At 36.1% G+C, this 11051-nt stretch overlaps 1 long non-coding RNA gene across 1 annotated transcript; it reads left to right on the top strand.

Annotated features, from left to right (window-relative positions):
* Nucleotides 1–114: 114 nt before the first annotated feature.
* On the top strand, nucleotides 115–10293 carry LOC147076854 (uncharacterized). The gene is made up of 4 exons (XR_015069721.1): nucleotides 115–322; nucleotides 3433–3558; nucleotides 6874–7002; nucleotides 8377–10293. It is a non-coding gene; the product is annotated as an uncharacterized LOC147076854 (long non-coding RNA).
* Nucleotides 10294–11051: the final 758 nt, after the last annotated feature.

Below are 11051 nucleotides of genomic sequence, written 5' to 3' on the forward strand. Positions count from 1 at the left end.
GTCATTATCGTTCAGGAAACTTGTCGGTCTCGAATTGTATTTCTGTCATGAAGTCATTTTTGTGTCATAAATTTCTGTCGACAAAAGATGGCAACACTGTATTTTATAATGATTAATTGACTGCGTATGGGTCTGTGATTGACAGTGACTGAGTGACATTACACTGTTAAAACACGCAAACATGGATGTAAAACAAGAGTGCGATGGAAATACACCTAATGACAATTGCAAGCCGTGGTTTGATGTATCAATAATTAATTTAAATAGCCCGGATACTCATATAAAACAAGAAATTTCGGACGATGTGTATTGCAATAAAGAGGTTTGTTTTTTTCGTTCGTATTTCATCTTCCTTTCATTGGCAGAATACCAATGATATAGGTATTGTGCAGGTTATTCTATTAATTCGTGTGTTTATCATTTCAATAACCATTTAAAGAACATTCGAGGTTGTGAAACATGATTTTAGAATTTTTTTCTGTCGTAGGTACAAATATCCACGAATTTACTTATACAACATGTCGCCGTGATTATAAATGTTATAACAGACATGACCAAAATCAAGTATTTGTGGAGTTTCCAACTAAACCATGCTTCATGCGTTTGCAAAATTCACATATTATTACAGGACATGAGTATTTCTTTAAATGGTTTTGAAAAACACATCAATGTTCCTAAGATAGTTTATTTATTACATCAGCGCATCTATTCTATTATACACAATGCTGCTATCGGCGGCTATAGTTTATCATATTTATGTATTTAGGCGGTTAATTGCTACAATAAAGTTAACCATCTGAACTCTCAAACAGTGGTATGTTTCACAACACCTCTCTTGGCTGTGTTATCTTTTAGAGCGAGATAGACAGTTTAGACGGCTAACTTATTGTAACAATTATACTACATAAATACAGTGACGTCCAGTGGGGGTAGGCAGATTGAGCGTCGCTTAGGGGAGGCACTTACTTGAAGGGCGGAAAACCGAGAAAAATCATTTGGCATATATAGAAAACTGAGTACTTAATACCGAAAATATCTTTCTTTTCAAAAATTCAGCTCACTGGATGAAAATAAAATGTATAAATTAGCATAAAAGGTTTAACAGGACTTTAATATTTGTCAGGTTTGCGATGCCTACTTTACTTCCGTTGCCTTTCGACGTCCTTGGTAACCAGAAATGACACGAGCACGTATATTAAAAAATGGGGCGGCATTATTGCGCTGCCCAGGGGCGGCATTTTGTCTAGGGACGTCACTGCATAAAAAATATACTAAACTTCTTCGATAGCAGCCTTGTGTATCGAATAGATGCACTGTTAGCTACATAGCAAAAGATACTATAAATATAATTTCCCCGTAGCACAGTTCACCGTAAACTGTCATACCGGAAAGAGATAGCCAATATCGCGTTGTTCGTGGAGCATTGAAGACAGTAATGTTCCAATTTATTTGATTCAATACGACCATTATTTAATATTAATTGGAGTCAAATATCTGACGTATTATCAGATGGTCGTTCATATTCTCAATACAGGCCAGAAAAATGAGGTACCTATGCAGCGCTCGAAATGGAAAAGTTTACGAACCGGAACGCTCGGCAATTTTCTGAAGATATTTACATAGTTATCAAATTTATGCGTATTTTATAAAAATAAGTGTGTTAGATTTTCTATTTTATGGGCTATCTACGAGTACCTTAGACGATCAAAATATTTTTTCCACGAGACGGAGCGATAATTTTACCGATTTAACGAACCGGAACGGCGCTCCGGTCCATTTCGAGCCATGTACCTATGATAATGTATGGTTACTTATAAATTTTACGTATTACATTTTGCCGTATCACAGGTCACTATGAGATGTCTACCGGAAAGAGACTATAATAATTTCTAATAATAAATGTTCATAATGGAATCTAATAAAATTGAAACATTACTGTTTCCAGTGATCCATGAACGCGTATTTTTTTTATCCCAATGCTATACGACCATCTTTTTACGGTCACGGTGAACTGTACTACAGCAAAATGTCCATGCGGCGGAGAAATACAGGATCCAAACCACATCATCTGGAAATGTTTTAAAATTTGTACCTACGGAAAGGGAAGACCTGCGCAAGTCGGTTTAACCAGCTGTTGGCCTCATCGGACCGTCCGACCTGATCGCCACAAAATCAAATTTTATTGCATTTAGAATATTTTCGGCGTCATACTTCCCACGTGATGATCGCTTCATTTAGAATGTTCGGCAGTTTTGTATTAGCTTTTGTTACATACTACAAGGGAATGGGACAACTGGACGCCGCTCTGTCGTAGACACGTATACAGAACGTAGACGAGGAATTTTAATCAGTTTCTATCTACTACTTAGTAGTTTTTATTCATTTTACTCTTAACATAATGTATTCTTTATTGCAGATTGAGAATAACCATGCCTAAGCCTTTATATAAAATAAAAAACTCTTTTTTCGTTGGAACTTAAAACATATGCACGATTAAATCATCATTTACGCGTGCATATTTAAATTCTCGCCAACTATTAAAACATAATATAATAATTTAAATGTAAATAATAATACGTGCTCATCTCTCCCAAGGGTACTCTTAACTTGAAGTCATGTAAATTCAGTCAAAGCACATACGTGATACGCCCCGTTATGAACGGGTATGGTGCGGGGCGGCTGTCGTTTGTTGGGGTCATTAACTTAAAGGTGCTACAGCAGTGCTTCCTAAAGTGAGTTTGCTGGGGGTACGTGCTGCACCGGGCTTTGGCTGCGCCTGGTGCAACAAGCATTAATACGACATCAATACAACATCCATGCTAGAAGGTTTATCGCATGCGGAAGAAGAGCAATTATTTTTGGAATTAGCTTCAGACAGATTATTGAAAAATAAATATAATTAGTGTACTTTAACATCATTCTGCTTGCAAATGCAACATGTGTATCTAGTTTTAACAGAGAAAGTACTGAATACATCTTGCCTTTTCCAGCTTCATATCTTTGTGAAGTTGCTTTTCGGGCATTTTTGTAGATATTAAGTCAACAAGGCTTTTGGATTTGGAACCGCATCTCAGATTAAAATTAACAACCAGCGAATCAAATTATGATGATCTGTCTCAACATAAACAATTATTCCATTCTTCGCATTGCTTATAATGAGTGTTATTTATAATATAACTTTTATTTATATTTTATTATAATGAATTTTATTTTTCGTTTATTATTATTTTGTACTAAAAAAGGAAAAAATCAATATTTTTTGATTGTTATTAAAGCATGTGCATTTTTTTTTTGACGAGGGGTACTCAGTGTTACGAAAATTATAGAAGGGATACACAGATGTCGAAATTCTGGGAAACACTGTGCTACAGCAAAATATACACTTTAAATTTGCATGTAACCAATTGCATGATATTATGATGTTTCTTACAGTATACTGCAAATAGTCGCATTGATGTAAAGCTTGAAACTGATCTTCACCCGGTTGAAGTCAAACGCGAGTTTCTTGATGATCATCAACCAGGATGCTCGTCTTCGAATTACATATCAATATATCAGGTACGTTCAACTGTATTGTATGCTTAATGAGTTCTGTCGAACTGTTATGTCCCTCGGTGAGTAGATAAAGGAAACAGGTGGCTTGGACTGGCAGTTACATGGTGTGGCTTGATGGTGTCAACCATCCTTAGGTATATCTTCTTACCAATGATTGGGCATTCTGTGGAACTCCTGATGTAATACCCACAGCTGTTACGTTTTGAGACCGTCGTCTTGAAAGTAATTATCAGGTATTTTGCCTTCGATATGATAGGTGACCAGAACAATGAGAACATTTTAACGGAAGTAGGAAATGTTATTGTTTATTCAACCTAAAAATATAAGTACAAAATTAAATGACGGCAGTTACGTATACTAGGCATAGCCTCCACAAGGAGAGGGTTGACAGGGCTCTAGCCTGGGGGCCCGGCGTGGCGGGTCGACCTGATAAGTGAGATAAACACAAATTTCCAAACCACATCAAAAAAACACACGGTAGCCGCGCGACTTAAGCGTTGGACTATCATGCCTTGGGTCTCAGGTTCGATTTTTTTGTGTGTGAGTCAGGGTATGGACCTAATAGGTTGAGCAAGTGGCTGACATCCATTTCTCGTAAAAAAAAAAAACAAAACCTGTTAATACAAACCTCTACCTTGTGGAGGCCCATATGATCCTATTAGGATCGGACATGGTCAAAAAAAAACAAAAACAAAATACAAATTTGCCCTAATGAGAAAAAAGTCGCCTGCGGCGCTGTGTTATTTGTAGAGTGTTAACATTTTAAAATGTCTGCTTGTGTGATGCAATTTTTGATTACTGTGTGTCGATATTTGACAACTCCATAGTTCAAATGGATTTATTCAACAATACAAAAAAAAATCTTAAAAATACACCGAATACCCTTAATTTTACCTGAAACAACATTTAGAAAACGATTCTGCAAAAAGTCCCACTGCCTTTAACCCTGACGATGGGTAGGGGGGCCGCCAAAGATCCTGGCCTGGGGGCCCGCTTCAAGATGTGGGGGCCATGATACTAGTTACAACTAAATTACAGATAAAGGACGTATTATGTGGGGTATTGTCTGCTTTTATACAACATCTCTAAATCAGTTTATTGACTCGTTCAAACTTTGGAATAGAAGCGACCGTAATGGGATGCTTACGTGCATTTTTACATGTGGTTTATAATAGTATCTTAATTGGCTCATTGACTCAAAATATCAACCCAAAATGTGAGACTCTTGGATGTCCTATCTTGTCATAAGTAGGTATGTATTTATTCTGCTTAATGCTGTTTATTTAAAAGCTCTTATAAACTTGCAAAGTTTAGTAGGTAAATAGTATTGTACAAAATCTCCTTGCAAAATTGCAGTGACGTCCCGTGGGGGTAGGCAGATTGAGCGTTGCTTGGGGGCGGCAGTTACTCGAAGGGCGGCAAATCGAGAAGAATCATTTGGTACATAGCATTGATATACTACTAGATGAGGAGTTCCCATACAAGTGTCATTTTAAAAATGTACCACAAAAGAAAAAAGAAGATATTACGAATATTGTCTTATAATATTTCCTTGTAGGTATAATGCGTTAAGACCGTTAACATTTCCGAATTTCACCCGTATTTCCCTGGCTGTAAAACTAAATTTGCGTTCTTGGAATAGTGACCCTAAGGGTGTCTGCAACCCAAAGCTTGCAAGCTACCAAAAATTCATGTCTGAGCGGACAGAGCAAGTCTTCATGCGCTGACTATTAGTTAGAGTAAGATGCAAGCTAGATCGGACTTACTCATAATTATTGCCAGGTCGCTTTCGAGACAAATATTAAGTGAGCTTATATCGAGTTAAGTCCTCTGATATTAAAACAGTAAGTTTTAACACTGGCCGAGTCGCTGAAAATCGGGCGTCATTTTAAGAAGCATATGATTCATCCAGTAGTATATCAATGGTACATAGAGAAATAGCTACCTACCTAAACTTAGTAATAACGAAAATATCTTTCCGTTAAAAAATTCAACTCATTAGTTGGAAACAAAATGACGGATTAATTAACATAAAAGGTTTAACAATACACTATTTTTGTCGGGTACGCGACGTCTAGTTTACGTCCGTCGCCTTTCGACGTCCATTGTGAACATAATCGACACGGATGATAAAAAATACTGTATAAAAAATGGGGTGGCATTTTGGCGTTGCCCAGAGGCGGCATTTTGTCTATGGACGCCACTGCAAAATTGATAGGTATAACGTATAACCATACAACACCTTTGTAGTACCTACCCAATTGGACATGCACAACAGATCGTTGAAGATCAATTATTATTACCACTACGTTTCCTCACTTCTAGTCACAAGCATCGTAAGACTATCTCACGTCGTGTCCGGAAAATTGTATGTATGCATTTCGCCGTGTCACACTTGCACGTGAAATGTTGTATCGGAAATATATGGCCTTATTTTAAAGACCGTCCAACCTCTAGGTCGTATTGTCCTGACATAAAATTCATGTCTAAGTAAAACAGTTCTTGTCTGTTTACACTTCACAAGAAGCCATGAGTAGCAAACATTTTTTTGTAAATAGCCGATTTGTTAGTTTAGGTTAGGTTTTCATCTTGAATTCATGAATTTTTCCAAAATCAGCTATGAAAATTGAATTAATATTCATATTTAATCTAATAAAATTGGACACCGTATTTTGGACGAGCATTTTTTAACTATTATTAATTATTATGGCTGGGTTTCGCAGGGTTTAATTGAATTTAAAAAACTAACCAACACGGTCTGTAAATTGTAGTCTTATTTCAATGAAAACAAATACTTATGACTGGCAATGTTTAGTGTGCACTATTAATGACTAATCTTAACAGTCTACCTCCGCCCATCGCCACTGCTGTATACCTATACAATGTTTTCTCATAATATGGCCGAGGTACTCTGGCTCAACATTATTATTGTCACCCGTCAGTCCACGAAAGTTTGATGCGTGCATACAGTCCCATCTCGAAAGGCTAAGTTCTTCATAACGTAATACGATACTACGAGTATCATGGTCGCCCATTCTTTCATAATATTATAATAGAAAAGAATTGGGAGTACCTACCTAAACTGTGTCAAATCTAGATTTAGATCTCGCTTACTTAAAGAGGCGTCCCCTTAATATCTTAAATCATGTACCTATCATGCATTAGCAATTTCGGTTTTTACCTATTCTGAATATTCCATCGTTTAAATTCACTATAATTAGTATACAGTATGTTCCACCATTTTGATTAAACGTTTTTAATTAAATAATGAACTTACTTATTACTTTATAATACCTACCTACATCGTTTTTTTTTCAGAAATCAGAAGGCCTGACCAAAATTAAACGTGAGTTTGATTATGAAGAAGTCGACGTCAAAGACGAATCCAATAATTATGCAGATTCTAAAATTGATTGCTCGGATCTAGAATATAAGACAGTAGATCAGGTACATTCAATTGTATTAAATGTATAGCTTGGCTTGGGGATATATATATATATATATATATATAAGTATATGATTTACAACAAATTTCTTATAGAGGTAATATCTGGCTGGACCAGATCCTTTTTTGCTCCAAAGTCATACATTTAGGCGCCCATCTCTCTTGATGAAGGTTTATTTTTATATTTTGGAGTTAGATGATCATGTCCGGGTCACCATTTTAGGGATCATAAGGGAGAGGGTTGTGACGTGAAGTAGGCAGCGGTAGTGTAGATGGATGTAAATATTTATTGTATTGATCTAAAGTACAGAGAGTTACAATGGTCGGGGATGATGATTGGGTGACGAGCCCGGAATCTATGCTCTGTGACAAAAAATGTCGAATGACGGTTGACCGCGTCATGTGACCGGACTCTAGATGTTAAGTGAGTCGAGTGACGGACTCGATATGAGTGGTGACGAGTTATGGATTCTTCTATATATCAATACATTACAAGAGTCATTGTCGCAATTAAATAAATAATAATATACACTGCTATAGGGTCTAGTTTATGATTGAGGAAATGCTTATGATCGCTTCCGCCACTCTGACAACAAAACAATAATAACAAAGTGTGTCACCATTGTAATGCTGAGTGATATGATTGCTACAGTATTTGTTCGGAACCATAAATTAACTAGTAAAACTTTTTAGTTGTCACATTGAGTAAAGAAAACTTACAGCTAAAAACTATTTAAAAATAACTATAACAATATCTTGTATTTTTTGTCCTTTTTATACTTTGTATTTTTAGAACTTATACTACTTTTGGCGCGTTTGGGAAATCGAATCAGAGTGTATTTTTGGCGTATGACATGTAACACATAATTTATTTTTTCACACGAAAAAATACGTACTCGATTGGATTCGAACCACCGATTGTTCGGTCATCAACCGAACGCACTACCTTTACGCCACAGTATGATACTGCAATCGTGACGATTATACAGTATAATATTCGGAAGAGTTTAGAATTGTTCCGTTACCTAGGCAGCGAATTTATTATTTTCGGCCATTTGCAATTCTTTACGTAAACAAACAATTTAACGCCAGAGTGACAGTTGGTACTTTAAAAATAAAAACAACGAGAAACCATTATATAATTTAGTAATATATAAGTTAAAGTGTAAAGAAATAAACCAACGGCGTTCCAATAAGCGGTCCTTTTTTTTAGTGTGTAATTTAACAATATAATTAAGAGCTAGTCAAAGAATCTAGTTTATTACAAGTTTTGTTACGGTAAAGAAGTATAACTTCGAACGCACGTACATAAGTACACACACAGCGATTTTTTTTTAATATATTGAATCGAATAAAACCCTTTAATCTTTTTCTAGATATCTACCAAAGGGAATTCCACAATACTTCACAGTAACTCTGATAGTTCACCGGACGCCATTAATAAGAACAAATTTGACAAAAGAGATGACTCAATCAAACACATTGAACGTGCAACCAAGAAAGTCCAAGATAAGACAACAAAGCATTCAGAAATAACTATAATTGAACAAAATATCAAACACGAAATACATCGACTACACTCGCCAAAAGTAGTGCAAATTAAATTGCGAAGGGTCATTCATTTTCCAAGGAATTTTATTTGCAGTGATTGTTACGCAGTATTCGAAGCCCCAAATGCATTAAAAAGTCACAATATGCTATGCACAAAATCTAAAAACCTGCCAACACAACATACAAGTATAGCAGATACTGAAGAAAAACCATACAAATGCAATGTATGCTCATTTAAATGCTCAGATATCGTTCATCTCGAAAAACATCAAATTATACATATTGGCGAAAAACCATATGAATGCGATGTCTGTTCTTTTAAATGCTTGCGACTCCCTGATCTAAAAAAACATAAAATATCACATAATATAAATCAATATAGATGCGATGTATGTTTATTTAAATTCAGTACTGTTGATATTCTTAATAGACATATAATGACACATACTGGTGAAGAGCGCTATAATTGTGATGTCTGTTCATATAAATGCACAAAATTAATTGATCTCAAAACACATAAAATGACGCATATTGGTGAAAAACCTTTTCAGTGCGATATATGTTCATATAAATGTACGCATCTAAGTTATCTCAAAACACATAAACTTAGACATAGTGGCGAAAAGCCATTCCAATGCGATGTATGCTCACATAAATTCTCGCGCCCTGGTGATATAAAAAGGCACAAAATGACCCATACTGGTGAAAAACCGTTTCAATGTGATGAATGCTCTTTTAAATGTACCCAAATTGTTGGTCTCAAAACACATAAACTAACGCACACTGGCGAAAAACCGTTCGGATGTGATATGTGTTCTTTTAAATCTACAACACTATTTAATCTTAAAACACACAAAATGACACATGATGGTGAAAAACCGTATCATTGTGATATGTGCTCATATAAATCATCGCGTTTCGCTAATTTAGAAAAACATAAATTTACCCATACCTACTGGTGAAAAACTAAATACATGATTACAGTATACGAACCTTTCTGCTATTTTGATTAGTTTTAGCCGACCATTTTCCAAAGGGCATCTTCGATTTTTAATGTAGTGACGTCACTTAGCCTTCCACAACGGTCATCGTCTTCTAATGATACTCTACCTTGTTTAACGCATTCGCTGCTGAATAGATAATGAGATTTTAATTTCCTCCTTTAAAATGCACGTTAATTACATCGATCGGCCGCCTGGTCATTACGCCCCGTGTGCGTCTTCCGCCTCCAAAGTATTAAATAAACGTGATCATTCGAAGAGTGACATTCCAACCGGCCTTAGTCCGATATTACAAATTTTTATTAAATCCGATAGTGTGCTGAGATCCATAGTCTCACTAAAACTTATATTTTATCAAAAAAGTCTCTTCAATTTGATGTCTAAGTGTGCCTTTTTTTCAAAACAGCGCTAAGGTAACGGTTGATTCTTTCCAAACTCACCTAAGAGCCTGTCCACATGGCGCGTTTTTACGCGCGAGTGACAAATCGCGCGTTTTCCAGGTACAATTCCCAATGCAGCTGTCCACAAGCGCTCGCGCGTGACGACTCTCACGCGGAGTGCGCCGGGCATACGCCAGACTCTCGACCTCGTACGTGTTGTGCGCAAGTCGAGGTACTAGGCCGCCAGTTAATGCGCCCAGTAACATCACGATCGCCAGCACGCGCGGAAGTGATTTGTCGGCTAGTTTTAATCCGCTCTCGGATATCAAGCAAAAATTCCGATACAACTCCGCCACCTATAACTACCGCTTTCTCGATTTCCATGTTGAACACTGAGCGCAAAGCGTTTTTGCTACTCGCGCGTAATACGCGTTATCTTGGCGCAACGCAGTTTTGGCACTCGCGCCATGTGGACAGGCTCTAAGGAAATGCGCATGAACTCTTTGCTACATTTACGCTCCAAGCGTCCATAACATAATATTGTAACACGTCAGATTTGAAATGTCAGACGAAATATTAGAGAATTTGTGTTTTATAAGTTCATGTGCACATCAGTAAACTATTTGTTTTATTGAAGATGATTCCTACATTGTAGTGTTATTATAAAATATATAATGCTGTAAAAGTTTACCTTTTTATCAAAAAATGCAATAAAGTGAAAGAAATTTAATATTATTTTTATTCATTAATTATCCCAACAGATATGTCCATGACCATGTTCTATTACACAATCATAATTGTACACACAAAAGATAGGTCCTCAACTTTTATTGTGTTCCAAACTGTCCTCAGTACAGACTTTGGGCCATTTTGAAAAAAAAGTCAGTTTTTGAATGATTTACTATACTTTTTAATGTTGTTTATATTTCATGTTTTCGAGTGTTTGAATTATCTATGAAATTGCCAAACATTATAGTACCGAAAAATTAAGAGGTAAATTACAAATCACAAAAATATGATTACCTACTTATCTCAAAATCAGATTTTTTGACCAAGGCCGGTTTGGAATGTTCATTTGTAAATCATAGTTTTACCACAACGAAAAGTGCCACAAACTAA

This window comes from Rhyacophila brunnea, unplaced genomic scaffold (assembly GCF_057557595.1).
Source record: "Rhyacophila brunnea isolate RB1 unplaced genomic scaffold, BYU_Rbru_1.0 scaffold_13, whole genome shotgun sequence".
NCBI lineage: Eukaryota > Metazoa > Arthropoda > Insecta > Trichoptera > Rhyacophilidae > Rhyacophila > Rhyacophila brunnea.